The 24976-nt window shown below is 36.6% G+C and overlaps 1 protein-coding gene across 1 annotated transcript in view; it reads right to left on the minus strand.

The window, feature by feature from the left end:
* The window catches only part of LOC145978664 (putative adhesion G protein-coupled receptor E4P), a 569694-nt gene that overhangs the window by 529276 nt on the left and 15442 nt on the right, over nt 1–24976 (minus strand). The gene's annotated exons all lie outside the window — the stretch shown is intronic.

The following is a 24976-nucleotide window of genomic DNA, read 5'->3' on the forward strand; positions in this document are numbered from 1 at the left end:
TCCTAAAGGGACGCTGATGTTGATGGAAATTAGATCAAGAACAGCATGGTTTCAGGAATGGAAAAGTTACACAAAATAACATTGGAATACCACGGAAAATATGAAAGATACCTATGCAAATGAACAGAAGTGTTTGCAGTATTTGCTGATCTGGAGAAAACATTTTTAAATGAAGAAGTATGAAGATTCTGAAGATATATTGGAATATATACTGTACGTTTGATATCTTGCAGAGGAGACCTTTGGAAAATCTGTCCATGAAAACGACAAGGATGCTGCTTATCACATACGTTGATGGATATCTACTTACAAGAATTGGTAACGAATCATTTCAGTAATAATTTTAATTGAGTTAGCGTTTTAAGTACACTTTATGCACAGTAAGGCTGATCGGGACTGGACCTACAGTAGAATCCGAGCCACTATGTGCCGCCACAAGATATCGAACCCGGGACCCCTTGATTACAAGGCGAAGACGTTTTCCATAATAAGGGAGGGATAATAACACTGGTCAACACTGATTTTGGTACAGACAAGCTGTATGCTGAACAATACTACAGACCACAAGATTAACGGTAATGTGAAAGTAAAAAGTGGCTATCACGTCAGGATTAAAAGTTATGTGCGAAAATATTCTAATAAGCTATTCGTATAGCGTATTACACATGTACAGATGGACGATTTGTCGTTGATTCACTGAAACCCTTTTGAAATATTTGTTTCACCCCTATTTATATTTCAACGTTTAATTCTAAGTATGGGGCAACCCCCTGAGGTGTCAAAGGTAAAAGAAAAGATGTAAATGTTGTGTGTTACACGATACAGATGACGCATGCATCAGTATCATGAATGAACGCAATACTACTTTCAACTGTGCCTTAATTTAGAGTTGGAACGGAATATCGCAACATTGCAAACAGCGACTTTCTTCTGCACTTGCCCCCCCCCCCCACTTTTCGCCACTTTAGCCACCACACTATGCTAAACCTTATCTACAAATTGAAATATATTGTCTCTGCAGTATTGGCACCTTCCCCCCCCCAGGTTTTGGAACCCAATCGCTACCACTGGCACGAAACATTAACTATGAAGAAAACAAAACGTGAGTGTAAGAACAATCCAGATACTTTTTGTTATGTATGTGGTAAATTCACCAAGTAAAAACAAAGACGGCCTATTTTTAGACTGCGGAAGAGGACATACAGTTTATATTTCCGATGTACCCAAATATTCATCCGGCAATTAGACCTGTATTTCATGGAGAAGATTTACCCATACCCATTGCCCCATCTACATGAGAAGACACTCGTGATACCAACAATATGTCAAGCAACTCAGGAAATGCAGCATGAATCAAGTGAAAAGCGTTACAAAGGTAGATGGAACCCATCAACGTCAAGTGATTATTGCTGGTTTCTTCAGCGTGAAGGGCCCATATCCCACAGGAGAAAGTATTTATTAAAGAGACTTCAGCCTACATCATATTCATCTACCACTTAAAGCACGAAATATTCTGTGATTTGTTCTTAATGTAAATGTTATATTTTAACTGTTTTTTAAAGACTTTATATGCTCACTGTAGGTTAGTATATTACATTGTGCTTCATGTTTTCATTACAATTGTGTGCTGTATATGTAAGAGCTTACTCTAGGTTTGTATAATATATTACGTTAAATCCTGTTATTAGTAAAACATCCTGTATAACCAGTATAACTTAACATTGGAGGGTGATACGGAAAAAATTCTTACGGTTTCGTAATCAACAGGTTTAAATTATTAAAGGCCACCATGTTTGTTCTCTTTACCTGCAAATATTGTTTCTGTTGGTCAGTGTAATTAGAGGAGCAAGAATGAAATATTTCCTCCCCAATGGTGTAGTGGTATTGTCGTCGCCTTGTAATCAAGGGGTCCCAGGTTCCATACCAGGTGAAGGCACGTAGAGGTCGAACACCGATTAGCCTTTTTCTGGAGAAAGTGGACTTAAAAACTAATTCAACCAAGAAGAATGAAATACATCAAGCATGGATTAAATCTTGATCCTTTTGTTCCGAGATAATTATTTCAAGTGTTTATGAGCAATAGCAAGAAAATAAATTATAACATCTATAAATGACATTCATTTTGAAACTAAATCTTAACTACGAAGATCTGTTGATGCTCGGAAACTACTTGCAATAGAACGATTGAATTTCGTGAAACGAAAGAAATACAAGGTTCTAATTTAATGGAATTTTTATCATCTCGATCGATCAGTTTGTCAATGAGATTAGTGTGGAAAATATACCAATGTGAAGAAAATTATATCGATTTGGGTATTTAGGCAACCACGAAAGCTACAAACATAAAAATTCTGTCTCTGCACAAATTAAGTTGTCAAAATTAGTCTACTTAGCGGTTGGTTATCTGTAACTACAGTACGACTCTTTTGTTTTATGTTATTTTAGGAACAACTTCTTCTTCCTGTCAGGGGTTTAATTTTAATTTATATAAGTAATAAATATCTCCTGGCGTAACAGCCCGTGAGGACCAAGGCCTACCTACCGACTTCCGGTCTCACTTCCACCTGCCGAGGTGGGAGATTATCAAACTAGTTATGGGTTGACGTGTGGTAAGCATGAAGAACCCCCAGTCATTGTTGTAGGTTTCCATGACTGGGTTATGCTGCTCATTCGTACGTAGCTCCCCAATTTCCTCACGATGATGGGTGGCCACCAGTCCCATACACAGGCCGAAATCTCAGGAGGAATCTCCCAGGAGACTCGAACCTGCGCGATTCCTGTAGCCGCAGCCCAAAGCATGACGCCTTAGACCACATGGCCACGGTGCCGGGTGTGTGTGTGTGTGTGTGTGAATGTGTATCCTTGTAATACACACACTCACAAACATACATATATATGTGTGTGTGTGTTTGCCTGTGTGTATTACTCCACTTCACAATCTTGCGATAATCTTTACATTAATGCGAGTAAATTATGCATATCTGGATCCATGAACTGCAGAAGACTTAATGGGTTCATGAAGCGCTTACATTACGTTTTCACGAAGTACGCAACAACGTACCGTATGACTACATCTCCTTTTCTCATCTTTCAAAAATATAATGCACCTTCCTCTGAAGTGGATACATTATCTGTTCTGGAGGGAAACCCACTGCCCCCTGGGAACTGTCGCCTGGAAATTCGGGCTTTCCGCATTAGCGGAGAAAGGACGTGGGCTGTGGTAGCTGCAGCTGTATCGTCAAAAGATAGTTGCGCAAGAATATAACAAACTGTTCACAAGAAATATTGTCCATGGCAATGTATAATTACTTTTATTTACTTGGGAAGAATTAGAGGAAACATTAGTGTACTTAATTCTGTTACACTCAAATCAATGGAATGTTAGCAAAATGCTGTTACATTAATACAGCTGTCTCCAGTACGTCTGTACCCATAATATAGAAATGTCCAGAAATGTTAATTCAGGATGGGAAACGCAAAGATATTTCGAGCAATACCTGTTAGTACAGCCCGCTAAGACACCGGTGATATAGGATTATAATCCTGTCTGTGCTTGAGTGATACTGTTAAGCCTTGCTTCCATGTTAATAGGACATATAATGCTGAGTGTGATAGTGAGCATGAGTGTTCTTTGTGAGTGCCCCTTCATCGATTTCATCCTCATCGTCGAGATTAACCAAAATAGGCAGAAAGGCGAGAATAAATAACAAAAATATACAATAAAATATCGAATTGAACAATTAACGTGAATTTAAAGAATAGCTTATTGGAAAACTTGAATATAGCTCTGTACGATGTGTAGAAGGTCGGTCATCATTCATCATGGAACGGATAAATTAGATCTTTATGTTTCAGTAGGAACGATTTTAAAATACCCACCACAACCAATTTCTAGTTCTGATTATATTATTTTGCCAACTATGAATCGGAGAGAATATATAGCCTACTTACTTCTTGTGTTTAACAGACGTGAAATTTTAAAATGTTCTCTGGCTTTCCAATACTTTCGAGTACCATTTCTTCCTAGTACGAAAGTAAAAAGTCGATTTGAGAGAGTAAATATGCGCCCTTTTCATGTTTTTCTTCTTTAAACAGACCGTCAACTCGGATTGGGTGGATACATATTTATGCGTTTTCTCTTGGCATATGAAAGAGATCCATGTTATCTCTTTTGAAAGTTTTCATTTGATAATTAGCACATTTTATAGCTTTGGAAGAGAGTCAAACAAATGGAAATTTCCTTTAAAAAATTCAAAAGCTTCATTTGTGAATCAAGCGGGTGTAGTAAGTTCGATTGGCTTCAATTCCTCTTTCAAATGGCGTTGTACATTTATATTAAGTGTTTTGGAAATGTGAGATAGTTGCACTTACAAAAGCGACTTAAGATAACCTAATTCATCATCATCGTCAGTTACAACTTCAGTAAAAATCGTGGATGAAAATAAGCATATCGATAGACGTCATCTATTACGAAAACATTTCTGAATTAGGTATTTTAGAAAACATTCGAGGTTCATTCTAAAATGTAATATTCCTCCTGTAAACCTAAATAGCCCATCTCGGTTGAAATGAATACACATTACATACACCCACGTTTTTGTAATTTTTAACAATTCGATAATCCTTCGAAAACAATATTTGGAAATTGCTCAAACAACATCATCGAAGGAGAATTTTGAGCCTGGTATCGGCCTCATAATTTTGATAATTTTGTATGAAAGAAAGGAAAATCGAAATATAAACATTTTATTCTGACACTACATACAATGTATAACATGACCAAATAAGGGCGGCAATATTTTATTACAACGTCTACAACAAAATTTGTGTACCTGTGTCGCAATTCTTATCAATGCAATGAGCAGCAACTGTGCTCAATATGCATAGGAAACAGTAACTGTATCATATATGACTACACGACACAGCAAATAGGCACACCCAACTGTGCTGTTATGTATCCGCTTGTGTGGCGTTGTGGTCACGTTACACTTTCCTGTTCGCTGTGTTTCAGGATAAGTGAAAGTAACTCTCGTTGAACTTCTGTAACTTTATTAAGGATCTAGACATCACTACATGAAAAACAGTTTAATGTTCTCCAACGTTTATTTATTTCTAGCCTTTCTTGATTTCATTTTTCTTATTTCTGCTGGTTCTGGCTAATCGTGACGATGAAAATGAGAGATAATATGATGAAAGTGATAAAGGAACTGTGCTGTTATAGTCGTCGATTAATTATGCGTGTAGAATGTTTTACAGGATTTGCAAAGGTTAAGCTAAACTTCTATCGGCTGATTATATACAAAAACTTGCAATTAACTGAATATTTCTGCAATTTGTTCTGGGCCATATTTTCTACATACAGGGCTCTGTATCCGCCGAGTCTTTGCCATTGTTTATGAAATAGGTAAGACGAATTTGAGACAATAGCAGGCGTCATAGAATTTTGCAAATCTTACATTGAGTATAAGAATAAAAAAGAATTAAAAGTTCAAACTAGATATGAATTATATAGTCCCTCTTATATATAATTTGTAATTGACATTTTAATTCTAGCTTCTGTTCGTATTTCAGAATTAACTCGGTGGCACCTAAAAAGGATTCCCGACCATAAGAGTAATGCGTACGACACTCTGCGAATTCAACTTTTTGCTTGGGGGGGGGGGGGGATGCCAACACAGTACCGTATTTTTTATTTCATTTTGGGAGGTACTTTCTTTGGGTATGAAAATTTGTATATACTCCAGTCAGTAAACTAAACCATTGCTTTGCCGTTCTAAGCAGGGTTGTTAAAGGTCTAGGAATTTCAAATACGTATATTCAATTCCGGTTCAGGAGAGAAAATCAGGAAGTGTAATTTTTTTTACAAATTTTTCCGATCTTAGCAATACGTAAGTACGCGTAGATAGATATATCACTATTCTTAACCTGTGTTTTTACCTATTCATGTAATAAAAATATAACATTAATTAATTTGAATATAATAATTAATACTATAATAAATAATAATTATTTTTAATAGTTTTAATTTAAAAATTATTATTATTATTATTATTTTGATACACTTGGTTCTAACCCTGTGGAAATATATTTCTAGATACGTGCCTGATTAGAATGTATGGGTTCCTGGATATATAACAATCCCAGGGTTGTTAATGGTCCAGGAATTGTAAATAAATTTAATTCCCGCCCAGGAGAGAAAATCGGCGAATATAAATGTGTTCTAGACGTAAAGAACCTTTTTATGTTTAAAGTATTTCAATTTGGTCCAAAACATGTTGAACATACGTTGAAACGTTTATATAGGAACAATGGTGGAAAATATCAGAATCAGATTATCTGGATTCTCTGAGTATGACCTGTTTGCAGTTTGCAATGAAACAGAGATGCAGTGGGTGCTTAACAGTGAATTGCCTTTTCACTACCTATGCCTTAAATATATAAGCAAGTTTGAAAAAATTGTGTACAATAATTATGGCAGAATTGCTGGATATTTTGTGAATTTTTACACAGATGATTACGGGTATTATTTCATGCTCAAAGTGTTTAGGAATCACTGGTGGGGAAATTGCTACAATTTGTTTTCAGAGCATAGGATGAGGATTGATTCATATCCAAGCTTGAATTGGATGCATTACAAATTTAGAATATCTACAATTTATAATAATATTGAATTTGTCACAACAGATGCTGGCCATTTGTATAGTGGGGATGATTTTGATCCTGATTGTGTGTGGTACTCTAAACATATATACCTGAATGAGATTATAATGTATTTTATAAGACAAAAATTCAAAGATTGTGATTCTGATTGTATTGCAAAAATTCTAGGTGGGAATAATCTTAGCAGAAGATGCAATTGTGGGAAACAATTATTTAAATTAAAAATATTTTCAGACACAGCAGAAACAACAGACACAGCAGGGACAGCAGGGAGTGCAGAAATAGAGCAGAAACAGGATTGAAGGTATAGAATGAATTTTTTGTTCCCAACATATTAACTGTACAGAATAGTGAAAGCCTAGATATAAATATAACCCATAGATATTCTGTTGCCCCCACTTGCAAGATGTCTGAAGATTATATTGTAAAATATATAAACAATCAGTATCTTGTCTACAGTATATATGAAACAAATGCAAGAGATTTTTCAGATAATTTTAATCACAGAACTGTTTGTTTTGAAGAGAACCCATATGTCTCCACACAAATTATGCAAGTGAGCATCATAGATGCATTGAATACAAATCAACAACTTGTCAGCATCCTGGGGAATTATGTCACAGAGATAAGCCTTGTAGATTTCAAAATTGTTGTTAAAATTTCAAATAAAAGCACAAAATGTTATGTCAACAAGATTTTCAGACCTGAGCTAAGCACATCCCTGAGCAGTGATGGGATCCTCAGGTTCTGTGACAACATTGTGAGCCCCCCCTGAAAATAAGATCAATCTGTTCAAGCTCAATACCCACAAATACAATCAGTTGCTCAGGTATGTATACTCTGAGGTTGGGTACTATGATGATTTTTATGTTATGGCCCTTGTAGGAACAACAAAAATATATTTTGTAGAATTTCAGGACAAAGCACCTGATAATATCATCACATATGAATACATAGAGAATATAGGATATGCATTCATCAAAAATTCTAAGACCTCAGCAGAAAAATCTAATTATATGAGCTCTATCAACTATGTTGATTGTTTCTCTACAAAAATTATATACAATTCAGAATCTGTAAATGCCATTGTTTCATGCTACCTCCTTTTCAGAACAGCAAAAAATAACACCGAGAGGGTTCTTGCAGTTGAGTGCTTCATGCAACTTGACAGATTGGAATATATTAAATTGAAAAAAATTACCCCATCTCATATACAATATTGTTTTGGATGAAACAAGTGACACTGTAATTGTTCACTGTGTAATATCTTTGATGGGCCTTGAATCACATAAAAACAGTTTCATCTCAAAATTTGCAACAATCATAAACAATGAGGCTGTATCGGAATGCATTGAGTAATGGGTTTTCATGATTCTGTTCCTTGCATATTCATGCCAGTGTGTAATTATTAAATATGCAGAATTTTTTTGACAGAAGAGCAATTTCAAAATACATCAAATCACAATCACTTATTGGGGATTTCAGGCTTAGGTTCTTGAATCTGTCCGAGCATGACCTGTTCTCTGTTGGGAATGAAACTGAAATGCAATAGGTGCTTTCAAGTGATTTTGCCTTTCACTACCTGTCCCTGAAATCCCTAATAAGATTTGAAATATCCATGTTCAATACATGCAAAAGAATTGTTGGATTTTTTGTGCATTATTCTGTAGAGTATTATTATTGGCATTGTGGATTTGCAATGTATGATGATTACTGGTACAACAATTGCAATGAGAATTGTTTTGTGTACAGAATGGACATAATTATGCCACAGAGTCTAAACTGGATCCACTATAATATCACCAACAGAATTTCTGTACCTCTACCCCTGAATCATATTGAATATGTCACCACAGATGAGGGCAATTTGTATCGACTTGAAGATTTTAAGCCAGGCATGAACAAATTTTCAAAATATATAAATTTCAGTGAGATTCTAATGTATATGTTTAGGCAAAAATTTAAAAATTGTTAGCATGAATGCATATGCCTGTCACTTGAAGCGCACAACATACAAAATACATGCCAATGTGACAGGGAATTGTTCACATTGCCACTAAGCTTGTCATAATGTAGAATTTTTTGACAGAAGGGGAATTTCAAAATACATAAAATCCGAATCACTTGTTCAAGATTTTAGGCTTAGGTTCCTGAACCTGTCCGAGTATAATTTGTTTGCAGTTCAGAATGAGACTGAAATACACTGGGTTCTTAACAGTGACAAGAATTTTCAATACTTGTCACTGAAGGATGTAAGCAAGTTTGAAAAATTTATGTACAACAAGTTTAAGAGAATTTGTGGATTGTTTGTGCATCACCACACTGGGAGCTATTATTATTTATGCAGGTTGAAATTGTTTGATGAATGTTGGTACAGCAATTGTTGTGATGGGTATGAAGATTATGATTTAGAGCTCATGGCTGATCAGAGCTTAAATTGGGTGCATTTTAAATTTTTGAACAGAATAATTTCCAATCCCAATCTGTTTAATAGGAATATTGAATTTGTGACCACAGATGATGGGCACTTGTTCAGTGCAGATGATTTCCACCCGGATCTTGTTGGGTATATAAAGCACAAATGCCTGAATAAGCTTGTTCTGTATTTTCTGAGGCAAAAATTCAGAAATTGCAGCAGTAAGTGCCTTGCACTGTGCCTAGACAAAACCTCTTGGAATGAAACATGCAGGTGTGGGGAACAATTATCTATGCTCCCAATAATACATACATAGTTGCTACAGTTCCAATTTTGCAATATTGTTCAGCAAACATGTATCCCGGGCAGTGTGATTTGGAAATAAATCGGGATTATCAGCAACAAAGGAACAATATTATTAAGCATAGTGTTGGGCATGCTCTTAAAAAATTACAGCATTGCATTTTTGAATGTGTCATTGTTTTAGAAGGATAACACACAGCACTTGTTGCAATGTTTTTTGAGAGAAGGAATTTGTCACAATATATACAATCGGAATCACTGTTGGAAAGGTTCAAGCTTGCATTTTCCGATTTGTGTGAATATGATGTGTTTGCAGTTAGAAATGAGACAGAATTTAGGTGGGTGCTTGACAGTGACCATGAATTTGGATGCATACATATGGGATTGTTGGGCAAGAAGGAAAAATACATATATCTGTTGCACAAGAGAATTGTTGGGCTGTTTGTAGGTTTTTATGATTGTTACAGAAAAAATTATTGGTTCACAACAAAATATTTTGAATCAATGTATTGTTTTCATATCCCATTTGACATATCTGAGAACTGGAAACATTTAAATTATGATACTTATTTGAAATCCTATGCTGATTTTGAATTTGTAACCACAGATACAGGCTTGGTGTTTTCTGGTGCGGATTTTGTTAGAAGGGAAAAATATATCTCAGGGGTCATAAATGCAAATGAGATTATTCTGTACTTGCTGAGTTTGAAGATACAATTTCATAATTTGTGATATTTTGAACCTTTAAACTGCAATTTTTTGCAATCTTCAAATCTCAACCTCAAATTCTGATCGGGAGGTACACAGAACCATGTACAATTTCTGTTTATATCTACATGATTGCTCTCCACAATTGTGTAGGTGCACAATAGGATCAATGCTCATGTCATTTTTTGACAGAAGAGATGTTGCAAAATATATTAGATCTGAATCTCTTCTTCCTGATTTCAAAATTAGATTCTCAACACTCTCAGAGTATGATTTATTTTCAATCAATAATGAAACAGAGTTCCGCTGGGCCCTGAACAGCACACAAAAATTCAATTATCTAAACTTGAAATACATCACTGATTTTGAGTGTCACAAGTATAATTCTTTAAGGAGAATTGTGGGACAGTTTTTTTTTTTTTTTAATTATTATATTGATTTTTCCTATTATGGAGGATGGTTTTCAAATCATGCAAGTGTGGGGAGATTCTATGATTTTGAGATTCTTTCCAATCAGAGCTCAAACTGGAAACATTTTAGATTTTTGATGATGCATCTGGATAGGTTCCAAAAGGCAGAATTTGTTACAACAGATAGTGGAATGTTGTATAGTGGTGCAGATTTTAATCATCACCTGCAATATTTTGATTCATACAATTCTCAGATGTTGAACATGACTGAGATAATCATGTATCTTCTTCAGCAAAAATTTAAAAATTGCAGCATTGGGTGCTTTAATAGAATAATGAAATCATGGAATGTATTTACAGAGTGTGAGTGCGGGAAACCACTAAGCTGCATGCCTCTGCTGTTGAGATAGCCCAGCCTAACATGTAATATTGTTTGCAGGTTGATTCAAGATGCAAACATTTTTTGAAAAAAGGGATATTTCCAGATACATCAAATCCAAATCTCTTGTTCCTGAATTTAAATTGAGATTCTCAAAATTGTAAAGTGTATTGTGTGCTCCATGATGCTCACATAATTTGTGAAGAGGCATTTTATGGCCTGTTTCTGGTGCATAGGGTCTAGCTCCTGGTCTAGAAAATTACAAAATATGGCCTTGCAATCTAAATTATAGAGAGCAATCACACAAATATTTCCAATCAATTTTGTTTGGAAATGTTGATGACTGTGCAGAACAAGTATAAGAGAAATATTTCATGTTATATTTTCTATGGCATTTAGGGCATATTTTTGTGAGAATTCTGCTTTTATCTGGATTACAATTCTTTTGGTGCTTAACCCAATTGGGGCTGGATATATTCTTATTGCATTGATTACAATATTTTTGATTTGGCATTTTTTATTGTTGGTTTATTATATAAAATTTCTTGGGGTTCAAATCAAAATTCTATGCTTAATAAAAAAATATCAGTTGGGTTCAGCAGTGTGTTTTGTATATTTAGTATGTGTGTGTGTGTATGTGTGTTAATATGTTTGGCTTTGGTATTTATATAAAATTTCTTGGGGTTCAAATCAAAACTCTATACTTAATAAAAAATATCAGTTGGGTTCAACAATGTGCTTTGTGTGTGTGTGTGTGTGTGTGTGTGAGAGAGAGAGAGAGGTGTGTGTGGGTGTGTATGTGTGTGTGTGTGTGTGTGTGTGTGTGTGTGTGGCTTAGTTTTAAGTGTAGCCAAAAAAAATATCAAGAGGGGCATATTTTTAACAAATTTATGGACAACAATCTCACAGAAGTGCCTTTTGTAAGTGTGGACAAATCAATCTGAGGGGGCTCATCATTTGTACACTGTAGTTTCAAGAACTTCCCGAGGGCATTTTTACAAAAATCTTGGATTAGACAGGGTGCTACACTTGAGCAAAAAACTCATATGGGCATGTTGAGCTTGTTTTAAGTGTAGCCAAATCTGCTTGAGGGGGGCTCATCATTTGTTGAGTTTATAGTAGCATCAATTACACTACTAACCTTTTTATGTTTAAAGTATTTCAATTTGGTCCAGGAACCTTTTATCCAGATCAATTTAAATACGTCCCAGGAACTTTCTTTCCGGTGAATTTAAATTCGGTCCATGGACTTCTTTCCGGATCAATTTAAATTCGGTACAGGAACCTTTTTTCCGGATCATTTTAAATACTGTCCAGGAACCTTTTTTCAATGAAACAATACCAACTTGTACCGAATTTAAATTGTTCGAGAAAAAAGGTTCCGGTCCAGCAGAACCCATTAGAATTTACGAGTTCCTGGATCTTTGACAACCCTGGTTCTAAGTATCATAGAACATTGTTCTAACCTAGGTAATTAAATTTTATGATGACATTTACACGTAATGTAGAAACGCTTACTGTATATTTGCGTTCCAAGAAAAAACAAATTTGTACACAAAATGACCTATGGAACAAGTGACACCCAAAACTTGACAAATTTATATTTCCAAATTCAAACAAACTTTCTTGTGAACACTTAATAGGCTACATGTAAAATATCAGCACTATGCCATGAACACTTAAGTAGAAAACAGTCTTCTTTTATCTCGGCTCGGTGAGGTTGGTCAGTTGCAGAATGGCGTCCTTCTTAAATCCAGAAGGCTGCTTACTTTTCGTCAGGGAAACCTTTGGTTACTGGACCATCAAAGCACACGATTGATTCTTCAGTTGTGTTTGTTCCATAGTTAAGAAATGGTATACTATATGCTTTCAATTCCATTTCCTTTGAGGGGGAATGAAACCTTCCCTGGCAGGGATAAACATAATTTTCTTTAGCCAGATAAAATTAGTTGTATGGGGGAAATCCCCCTCTCCCCACACACACGCACTGGCTTACGATGATGGATTGCAACAACATAATGATATGGCACCAAAATTTACATAGGTCAGTAACAAACAAAACAGTCAAATATTCAATTTCCGAATGACCTCGTTGTTTGGTGTCGTTTGGCTGTTTCCCTTCTTCCGTGAACTTCAAAGTTCCGAGAAGCTTCATGTTACGATGAGATTGGCCTCGGACCAGTCGTCCAATTAACTAGAGAGCTTCGTCCTTGACCCGGAGAAGTGAATACGTGCATTAGCTGTTTCTCTTGATAGAAGTTTCAATGCTGGTCCTTGGATTTTTTTACATTTCAACCCTGCTAACGAGGTGTTCTTTCGGGAACACGCCCTTATTCGCCGAAAGCCCTCAACTAGGTAGTCATAGCCTTTACTCACACTTTATTGCATGTGGATAGATTTATATAAGCCACACAGACCAATAAATTTGTTACACGTGTTAACTGATTATAAGAAAATGAAAAGAATCAAATTAATTTTTGTTCATGTTTAATATTTATTTAGAGATTAATCTTATTTGTGGTGACATTGTTCATTACCACTACCAAAGAACTGAGGTTTTGCATCGTAGGACTGGTATCTGAATCAGACAAAAAAAAACTACAACTGACGATATTACATTAAATGTTGTACTATCATTAAAAACAGTTATGTACTTTTAGACTTACAATTGACGTTTATATTTAATTAAGGACGAGGAATAGTAAATGAGTAGAACGGTATCCCGTTTTAAAATGTTAAATATGAACAATATCGAACGATGGAATATTGATATACAGGTATATTGAATTATTACTGATCCAATACGCCAGCCACTTCTAAAACGCACTCCTTCGTTTTCCCTTACAAGAAACTTGATTTGATATATTCATTTGTTTGGTTTGCTTTTATGCACAGAAAGGCTAAACAGGATTGGACCTACAGCTTAAAATGGGATCCGAAGCATTATATGCCTCCACCGGGTATCAAACGGATGATTGATTTGGTTTGTGTTACCTTTAATTCAGTCCCTGTAATAGAGTCCCGTAAAAATTTTAGTTATGATTTGTCTAACCAATGGAACCTAATACCGTGCGTCCATTTCGATTTGCAGCCAAGAAATCGGGAGAAGCGTGGCGGGCGGCGCTGACGGAGATGCCGACATTTGCGGCCTGAAATGCCCGCTTATTTTTATGGACATATGCAGACATTTATATAAATATTGCAAAACGAGCACTAACCTGTGTTATAAGAGTATGGTTTTAATTTTAGTAGCTTAGTGACTGTATGTGCCGATGATTTTGACACGCCCACCTCTTGTGAAACACGGCGTAGAGGTTTGTTTGGAGAACGTTCAAACGCTGCACCAATATCATCGAGTTTTGCTTCGGTTAGAATCCGTCGTTTTTGCTTAGGTGTTTTAAAATTTAACGATACAGTTTCTCGTAATTTAAGGACAAGATGTCTAACCGTATCTCTGTGTGGAGTTGAAACGCATGGGAATTTCTGTACAAATTACCTACACACGTCTCTACACGAGTTTGTTTTCACGTAGGTACGTGTCATACATAAAAAATCTTTGTTCTAACGCGTATCTTGCGGCTGGCATTCCAATCGTCTCACTGACACGTCACACATACACACTACAATAACACAAACAAGTAACTGCAAGTAACCAAGAATAACACTCTTGCGCACAGTACGAAATTAACACGCTCTTGGTTTACATTGCTCGCCACTATATTTACAACTCTGTCTTCATCTAGTCGCGAAGGAACAAAAAACTCGAGCTCGGATATTTCGGATTGCGAGGAAGCTCACGAAAACCATTCACTTTTATCGGTTTCGTCTGCAGTGTAATCCTGATACAGTGTTGCACATTCGAAACCTCCAAACGATTCCCATCGCCACAAAACTTTTTCAAGGATATAAACTTAAGCAGGACGTTACTGATCAAAACCATGATTAAAATGCTTTTTTATCTGTGTCTCTTAACATCGTTTCTATAGCGTATTTATTTGTGTATGTAAGAGCAGAACTTGGATGAATTACAGAAGAACTTTTGCGTGTTATAACACAGGTTAGTGATCGTTTTGCAATATTTATATAAATGTCTGCATATGTCTATAAAAATAAGCGGGCATTACAGGCCGCAAATGTCGGCTTCTCCGTCAGCGCCGCCCGCCACGCTTCTCCCGATCTCTCGGCTGCAGAACGAAATGGACGCACGGTAGAATACATATGGGAGAGTCAGAAAAACTTGGGTAGACATCACCATATTCTGAAACGGGTGTTTTAGACGCCATTTTCCAAAATGGTCGACAGCGACAATATTTTGCTTTTTTTTCCGCTCTTGAAACCGTTAAAGTCATAATTTTGGTGTCTAAATATATGTTTTGAAGGGTGAAGAATCGAATAAAATGGTTCCTGAAGTTGTCTGATTGTTATTTATTTCAGAAAATCTGTTTTTTTGGTGTGTTTTTATTGGAAAAATGGACTGGACTCTATTCAGGGACAAGAGTATAATTTTGGTTTCATTTATTACACAATTAAACAAGAGGACTACTTAACTGTATGTTTTTGGTGATAAAGCTGTCAGAACTAAATTATATAATTCAAAATTCTAATAATAGTTGCTGTTATTTACAGGTTAACTACCATTAATTAAAAATGGATGAGCAAAGACGGATACCGGTAGGAACTAAACTGACAGATGTTCAGCAGGAAGAACAAAATATATTGTTTGATGTGCAGAAGTGCATTATTTGTCAGACTGTGGACAGTAACAAGACAGTTACCACAGTTAATGGTAAAAAAAAAAAGAATTCATGAAGCAGCCGACATAAGAGATGACATAGCGGCGAAAAGACTGAAAAGTTTGTCGGCTGAAGAAGTGTATCATGTAACAAACCAGTGCTATAAAACATATACTTTAAAAAAATCTCTTGATAAAATAGTGGCCGAATGATCGGTAACTTCCATTGCGCAATGGTTGTCCTGCACGTTATTGGACAATATCTGTGTGGCAGTGGTGCAAAGGATGCACTCATTGAGTGGAAAGTGTTCGGCGTTAAAACTTGTAAGCCCATAGTGTAATATTGCTCATAAATGACGGATGTAGACTCAACAGACAGGTGACTCTGGAAGGTTCTGCCATTGGCTGGGCTTCTGCGCTGGTCGAGCGAGAAGTTTAGCGTGGCAGATCCTTGCCGACTACGAGAGACTTCTGACGTACTGGACACTGGCTGGACAGGCTGAGTATATTGCATTACAGTCTATCGCCCTTTATAGGCCCTCATGGCCGGGTGTAATTTACCTAAAGTCCTTTGATTTATTTTGAGTTCTTAAAAGTGCTAGAAAATGAAATTGTTTTAGTTTAGATTTTTTAGGTGGATTGCTCCGGGTCATGTTGGCTGTGGGGGGATTTGGGCTGGGTTGCGATTTGCTCTGACTCGTGTAGCCTTTACTTACTGACTGCTGACTATCAAATGGGACAAATTAAACTAGGTTAACTGGGAGATAATCCATAGACATTTCTGTTGAATTAATTGTATTTGGAAAGTATAAGTACTAATATGTTTTGTAATAAATATTGGGTTAACGAATATTAAGTTCCAATTGTATACTTTAAGTACCTAATATATGATCATCCACTGCGCCGATAAGACAATCCTCGTCTCACTTCTTTGGTATTAAAGGGGAAACAAGAGACGTAGAGGATTATAAACTGCAGAATCAGTAATGAATGGAAGTCATTATGTCAGATCGCTCAAAGCTTACTGATTCTTGAAGATGCAATGGTCAGCATTTTGGAAATGTAACCCCAAAGAAAAATATGCTATTACCATTCAACAAGCCCAGAAATTGAAAATAAGTATTTCAACTAAGAATGTGAAAACAAGCCCAACAGAGTTTAATGAACTTTTAGCAACCTTAGCAGTTTTGTACAATGACTTTCAGAAATTTTCCAATGATTCTGCCACTAAGCCCGAAATGTGCCGATACTGGGATACATTCCTTTAAATGATAACATTTGTTAAAATTTCTCATAGCGTTTGACAGAGATGGCGATTGGAATAGCCACCTTCAAGCTATTCAGAACCTTTTACCTATATTCTGTAAATTTGACAGTATTAACTATTTATGATATGCATCATGGTGTCTGGAAAAAATGTGATGGTTAGAGGAACAGCATCCTGAAGTGTATCAAATTTCAAACAGGCCATTTTGTAGTGAGGCAAAGCAATCTATCATTTAGTGTCGTTTCACGGGACATGAAATTGGAGCAAACTATCCAACGATCTCGAAAGAGCTCTAAAGGAATAATTGGACAAACAATGCAACAAATGTATGTCACTGAATGTGAGTTTGTATATCACGAGGTACTAGGAATAAGCAACTGTTTCCGAGAAATACTTGGTGCTGAAGATACCAGTTACAGTGAGGTAACTCTTCATCATGAATTATCAGGAAACTTGAGTTCCAAGATGTTAATGTTTGTGAATGCAGTATTTGAATTTATGAACAGTAGAGGCAATCCATATGAAACATCCAGCCAGACCCAACTTCATAATTTTATCAGTAAACAATGTGTACCTAGAGAGGATGCTATCCGCCTGATGTAAGTGAGAGAGCATGGAGAAGAGAGTTATGAACTATTCAGAAGTGAACGTTTCGTTTAGAAGACTACAAAACTTTCTGGTGTCATCACGAAGGTAAAACTCCCAACAATGATGGGTGAAACCGTAGTGCCTGCTCCGAAATCGAAGACAACACTTGCTTCCCAAAAGAATAATATTGCTGAAGATGATAGAAATATACACATAGTTAAAGCACGAGGAGAAACGATGAAAGATATTTTGCAATATGATCTGCTGGCAACTAATATGTTATTAAATGATAATGGCTACACAACCAAACATGTAAAGTGTCTACTGTTCTTTGAACTGGAGAAAAAAAATAGATCCAACTGATTACTGTTTTCAAGAACGTGAAGTCATGAATATTGCTGTCATAGTTCATTTTATGTCACAAGTTCGCCAACTCAGAACTAAGTGTATGGGGACTTTTAAAAGTATATTTGATAAAGTCTGGACTAATGCAACTCAATACCACGGAACTAAACGAGTGGGTTTTGTATTTGACAGCTACATCGAGCAGTCACTAAAAGAAGGTGAAAGAGAAAACGGAGACCTGCTGATTCAATTGAAATGATGAGAATCGAATGGGACACTCTAATTCCTATACAGATGGACAGATTCTGGTCTTCAAGTATAAACATACAGCTGCTTTAATTGTCCGTTGATACCGGTTTTATTGAACATGCAAAACCGACTAATTTCACTACGGTGATAAGTGGAACCATCACAGGAGACAATGATACCAGAGATGCCTTCATAGTTATTAACAAAGAACTTCAAACTTGCTCTACCTTCAGACCTTTGTAGAAGAAGCAGATTACAGAATGATACTAAATATATTCCATGCTGTTCAGTCAGGCATAACATGCATCATAGTATTATTTAATGACACTGATGTAGATGTTCTCGTCCTTCGATATCTATTTGAACTATTCACGAAGGGATTGGAAGAAATGTGGATTAACGTGGGTGTGGGTAACAAAGTGCGTTATGTGCCTCTACACACGCTGGGGAAAAAACTGGGAGCTTCGCTTTGCAGCAATTTAATTAGGGCACACATCCTTACAGGTAGTGATATTATAAGCAAGATAGGAACAAAGCCATCTTCACCGAAAGCATCACCAGAAAGATTACTAATTGGATTTGCAGAAAAAATACTCTTGTCTGAAGTAGGGATGGCCAAACGGATCCGGATCCAAAAGTTTCGGATCTGGATCCGGATCCGAAAGTTCCGGATCCAAAAGTTCCGGATCCCAAAGTTTCGGATCCGGATCCGATAGTTTCGTATCTCAATCACATTATAATATTACCACTCCTTAAAAGGTATCATGATCTTCGATTACAAAGAAATTTTTCATTATTTAGTCCTACAAGATTTTTTTCAAGTGTTGTTCCTAAAATAATTTGCTACTCATCGGCTAACACACTCGTGCACAAAAATAATCTTACTAGTTTAACATAAAATGTCAGAGGTGATTTTGTAAATTCCATTGAAACAAATATGTATTCATTCGAATGTATTGGAAATGGAAACACACATAAATGTGAGACATTCCATTCCAGGATGAAACCTTTAACACATTTAACAAGATAGAAATGTTATACAAAAATTATACAATTGTTCTACAGTTACAGTTTTAAAAATTAAAATAAAACATTATAATATATGCAGTGTTATATAATTACAAAGTGTAAGAGTAACAAGGGAGGTTATCAAAGTATCCCCCTCCGATTACCATGAAACTTGGCAGGTGTATAGAGAGACTCAAGGGAAGAAATATGTGTTTTTCTATTTCGGCTAAAAACTGTTCTAGGGGGAAACCCCCCTCAAATGTTAAGATGAGAACAAATTGAAGTGGAATCTGACCCCTGTGTCCCCCTCCGATTTCCATGAAACTTGGCAGGTCTATAGATGGGCCCAAAGGAATAAATACGTGTTTTTTTTGTTTTGGCTAAAACACTGTTCTAGGGGGCAACCCCCCTCAAATGTTAAGATGACGACAAATTGAAGTGAGGATCTGACCCCTGTATCCCCCTACGATTTCCATGAAACTTGGCAGGTATATAGAGGGGCCCAAAAGGAAAAAAAATACGTTTTTTTGTTTCAGCTAAAAAACTGTTTTAGGGGGCAAAACTCCCTCGAATGTCAAGATGAGGACAAACTGAAGTGAGGATCTGACTGACCCCAGTGTCCCACTCCGATTTCCATGAAACTTGGCAGGTGTATAGAGGGGCCCAAAGGAAAAAATACGTGTTTTTTTTTGTTTCGGCTAAAAAATTGGTTTAGGGGGCAACCCCCCTCAAATATCAAGATGAGGAGAAATTGACGTGGCTATCTGACCCCTGTGTCTCCCCTCCGATTTCCATGAAATTTTGCAGGTGTATAGAGGGAGCCTATGCCCCCTGTTTCTTCCTATGCAATATTTACGTGGTTTCGGGGTCAGATCCCCACATCAATTTCTCATCATCTTGACATTTGAGCCTAGGGGGGGGGGGTTGTCCCCTAAAACCGCTTTTTAGCTGAAACACAAAAACATGTACTTCTTCCTTTGGTCCCCTCTATACACCTGCCAAATTTCATGGAAATCGGAGTGGGACACAGGTGTCAGATCCCAGGGTCAATTTTTCTTCATCTTAACATTTGATGGGGGTTGCCACCTAAAATAGTTTTTTAGCCGAAACAAAAAAAACACGTATTTCTTCCTTTGGGTCCCTCTATACACCTGCCACGTTTCATGGAAATCGGAGGGGACACTTAGATAACCTTTCTTGTAAGTGGATTAATTACAAATCGCGCACGCGCACACACTATATATATGTATGTATATTAGCAAGTAACAATATGTTATAAACACATCCTAACTTTCCAAAGAGCGCTCATGTGGGATGGCCAAACTGATCCGGATCCGAAAATTCCGGTTTCGCGGATCCGGATCCTTTCCGAAAACTTTTAGGATCCTGATCCGAAAGTTCCGGGTCCGAAAAATTCTAGGATCCGGATCCTAAGAATCCGGAACCAAACGGATCAACGGAATTCGAACCCGGGACCCCTGGCGTCGTAGCGCGATGTGCTAACCACTCCGCCACAGGGGCCGACCACTCGGCCACAGAGTCCGGCCCGTCCCCTGGTTTTCAAAATCATGAGAATAGGTACCGTCTCGAAACGAGTAGGTAAAGAATAAACTATACAATGAACCCAATTTAAATGTCATGTTAGTAAACAGTCACTGTGAATTCAAGTACAAAATTAGTAGTACTTTCAATATCACAAGGCCACCATAATTATACTTTAATGAATTTAAAGTTATTTATATTTTAGAAAAACTGAGCGGTTTGTTATACCTTGAAAGTTCGTTATTTCGTGATATTTAAAATGCTTATCGTTAGTGAATAATATATTAACGACCTTGCGCTCAATTTAACCTTTTCTAAGATTTAATACTGGAAATTGTGTATATATATATATATATATAAAATTTGAAAGTGGGTGACGAATTATCACATAACGGAAATGGTTAATACAGTATATATCCATCGCTTCGGAAAATGATCAAAATATTTTCCCAAATATTGCATAATTTTCCTGCAGGAAAGCTCCTGTAGACAGGGCTCATCAGATCCTCTCAATGTGATACGCATGCTGTTTTCCCCTCATCGGAAGGCGCCTTCCCCTTGAGGGGGAGGGGAGGAGAGCCTTTGAAGACCAAGATCCAGGGCGTCCGCACTTCATTACTCAAGATGCTCGGATGATCTTGAAGGAGATCCTAATCTCCTGAAGGTGGTTTCGGGTCACGTTTCCAAAGATTAAATCCTTGACGGTTTAAATAAGGTCAGAATCTCAATAGAGTGAGGATGTAAAAAATGTTATCCCCGGAATGGAAATCTGATTAGGAAGTCTAAATAATACTTATTTAAAAATATGTGAATTTAAACTGAGATGAATGGAAGACTGATAGAAAAGCAAAAAGTTAATTACAATAAATAATACGTTTTTATTGATCTCTACCATACTTATACCACAAGCTACTAATACTTTTCATTTTTTGTTGTTTTCCCCTCATCGGAAGGCGCCTTCCCCTTGAGGGGGAGGGGAGGAGAGCCTTTGAAGACCAAGATCCAGGGCGTCCGCACTTCATTACTCAAGATGCTCGGATGATCTTGAAGGAGATCCTAATCTCCTGAAGGTGGTTTCGGGTCACGTTTCCAAAGATTAAATCCTTGACGGTTTAAATAAGGTCAGAATCTCAATAGAGTGAGGATGTAAAAAATGTTATCCCCGGAATGGAAATCTGATTAGGAAGTCTAAATAATACTTATTTAAAAATATGTGAATTTAAACTGAGATGAATGGAAGACTGATAGAAAAGCAAAAAGTTAATTACAATAAATAATACGTTTTTATTGATCTCTACCATACTTATACCACAAGCTACTAATACTTTTCATTTTTTGTTTTAAAAAAAACAGAGGACACACGAAAAAACAAATGACTTGGTTACACTCACCGATGGAAGGAAATTTTAACATTCATTTATTGTACAAAATCTCGACAATTAGAATCCAATATAGTTGTCTGACAAAATCTCTGCTCACAATATGTCGACTGAAATCATCAATAAAAACAGCCTAAAGTCACTAACACAAATTCTCTACTGTTGCACAAATGTTGGAAAATAAGAAACAACCTCCGGTTTCGTACGGCATTGCTTGCTCACATAGACTGATCTCTCTGGTACAGTCACGGACAGTTCTGCGTTGTAATGATCCCATTCAACGTCAATGTCCTTGTTACAACCTACTGTTGTTCCGTGACTATACAACAGCATTTTAAGTGCAACTGCCTGTGAAGCTCCATTTCATTGTGTGACGCATGATCAGCGAAAGGAATCGTCGTTGCTTTTGGCTTTCTATATCAGAGCTTCATCTCCTCAAGCAGCTCCCCAATTGTTCTCACCATGCTGCCTCAACACAAATAAAAATTAGAGTTCTTACCGTGGCTGAAATGCGGGGCAAAAGAAGAGTAATTGAATGTCTAAGCGGAAGCCCTACTTGCTCACACATCCTTAAAAAATAAAGAACTAGTTATTCTCCCAAATAATATTTATTCATAACTGCAACAGTATGATGAGTTATTTTTTATTAGATTGTATTGCTTTTACTGCGTTATATTGAATATTTTCATTATTTTATCTTAATTATCAATGATCTTTTCTCTTTTTTATTTTTGTGAAAATCGCTTGACGTAAGAGCTATTGAGGCTAAAACAAGTGTGCTGAAGACCTCTCTAATCTAATATAATCTTCCTGCTTGAATTGCTTTAACCGTTAGAAAATATTTGTTATAACAAATAAACCACCATGTAAACTACGAAGTCGGAATTTACTACTAGAGTAAAGCATGACTACAACTCACAGTCTTGCAGAATCAGCAAGTATTGTAATGAAGATATATATTTAACACAGTATTGACTGTGTTAAACCATGGTAAGGATTTCCAGTAGGCTGTATCGAATAGCTACCTTTTCAATCACACTTTGACAGTGTTTCGTATATGTTGTCGTTTAGTTATTATGCAGTAGAAGTCGAGAGTTAATATCGAAAGTCTGCGTACTTCCCTCAAGGTGTCAACACTTTTACCTCAATGCGTGATTATGTGGCAAGGCCCAGAGAGGGGTTTATTTTATTTCGGTGACATTTTCTGTGGCCGAAAGTGCTAAAAACTGCACAAAACAGTCAATTTCTTTATCTTTGGCTGCTTTTTCCTTTACATGCGAAAATATATGAAAACTTATATCTAGTTCAAATTCCTTGTTAACTTCCTGAATGTGCTCTATTCAACAATGCGTAAGAACAAGAAAAACATGACCAAAATATTTATATAGATATATTTACTGAGGTCATTTTAAACACCACATATACCTCGAGATCAGCGTATAAAACGAGATACTCAGTTCAGAATCCATTATGATGATTCACGAAAGAACAGATGAATCCATACCTATCCAGACGTGAATTTCGAAAATGACATGTTAGAGGAAATAATCAAATCAAACGGCATTGTGCCAATGAGATAAGGAAAATGTGTTGCAGTGTTGTTCCAATCATAAAATCAACAACTGGAACCGCACTGCAATCGCAAGCAATCACAATACGTATCCACTATCGACTACATGGCTACAGTACATAGATAGATGAAAAATGTTTCACTTTCTTTGTTACACCGGAAGACAATTAAGAAAAGGACAGATGCCATTTTGCAAATATTTGATGAGAGTTCATCATTTTCGATTTGTAAATTTCAAACTCGAAGAAGTCCTCAAGATGTATTTTAAGAATTACGAAGTATATATTTTGTTTAGTGAGAGCGCAAGAAGTCAGGTGGTCGCTGTGCGAATCAGTCCTTATCGACGTTTGGTGGATACACTACCACCTCGCACAGAAGCTAAAGTTCGTGAATGTCCAGAAAATCTTACAAGATAGCTAATAAGGATCTTCCTAGATGACTCGAGTTCATCATCGACGCCTCCTTATCTAAAAAGAAATACATTCAGGCAAAATTTGTGCTTGGTTAGGTGTAGTAGTCCCTATGTAGTTACTATGAAATTTTAACTCCCTTATATTTCACTAAAACAGCGGAAGACGACGAATCAAATGCATATCCACAATTATAAGCTTATAGAAGCTGGAACAAGCTTTCCATATAATGCCGTTAACTTCGCCATTAATGCCATTGTCATCCTCGCCATCCTGGGCCAAATCGTAAATATGTAACGGTAATCTGCACTTCATAAAACTCGAGGGACTTCGCCAATTAAGTCTGCTAGCTGATGCCATTGCCATGGTAACCTCTAGTCTAAGAGCATTGAGTGGAGGAAGTTAAGAAAAAAAGAAACGAAGAGACCAGGATTTGTCTGGTTGTTTGTTTCGTTCTGTTGTTTCAAAAATGTATTAGCTACTCCCGTTTGGATGCCAATAAGGAATTCATAGAACCTATTTGGAATTACTCAGAACTAACGCTCTTTCACTACGGGTTACTTATTTCTTTATAAATTTTAAATTTTAAATTTTAGATGCGTCAGCACTTAGGCTATTTAGCTCCCGTCACTTTATACGGGGTCCAGTCCCTTCCCTGAACTAATATGTAAGTAATAACATAACTGTAACGTTGGAAGACTAAAATAGTCTGACAGGTTAACAGAACTAAAATAAACATAACTGTAATGTCGTGTCGTAACTAAAATATTAAAATGTTCTGATTTCGGTTAAAAGCTGAGGCTGTGAAGAGGCACTTAGCACACATGAGGACAAGACACAGAATTATACTGGCCAGGGCCAGTCGCCAGAGCCTCGTTCGTCTGCAAAATGCAGCCCAGGGTGTATAGGTTCCTTAATAATGATCGTTCGTTTCCCTTCTTAAACAATAATATTTCGATTAATTAAAGGTAAATTAAACACTTAGCAGTTTCCATAATAGCCAAAGTATA

The sequence above is a fragment of the Lepisma saccharinum genome, chromosome 25 (genome assembly GCF_977018435.1).
Source record: "Lepisma saccharinum chromosome 25, izLepSacc3.1, whole genome shotgun sequence".
NCBI classification, from domain to species: Eukaryota; Metazoa; Arthropoda; class Insecta; order Zygentoma; family Lepismatidae; genus Lepisma; species Lepisma saccharinum.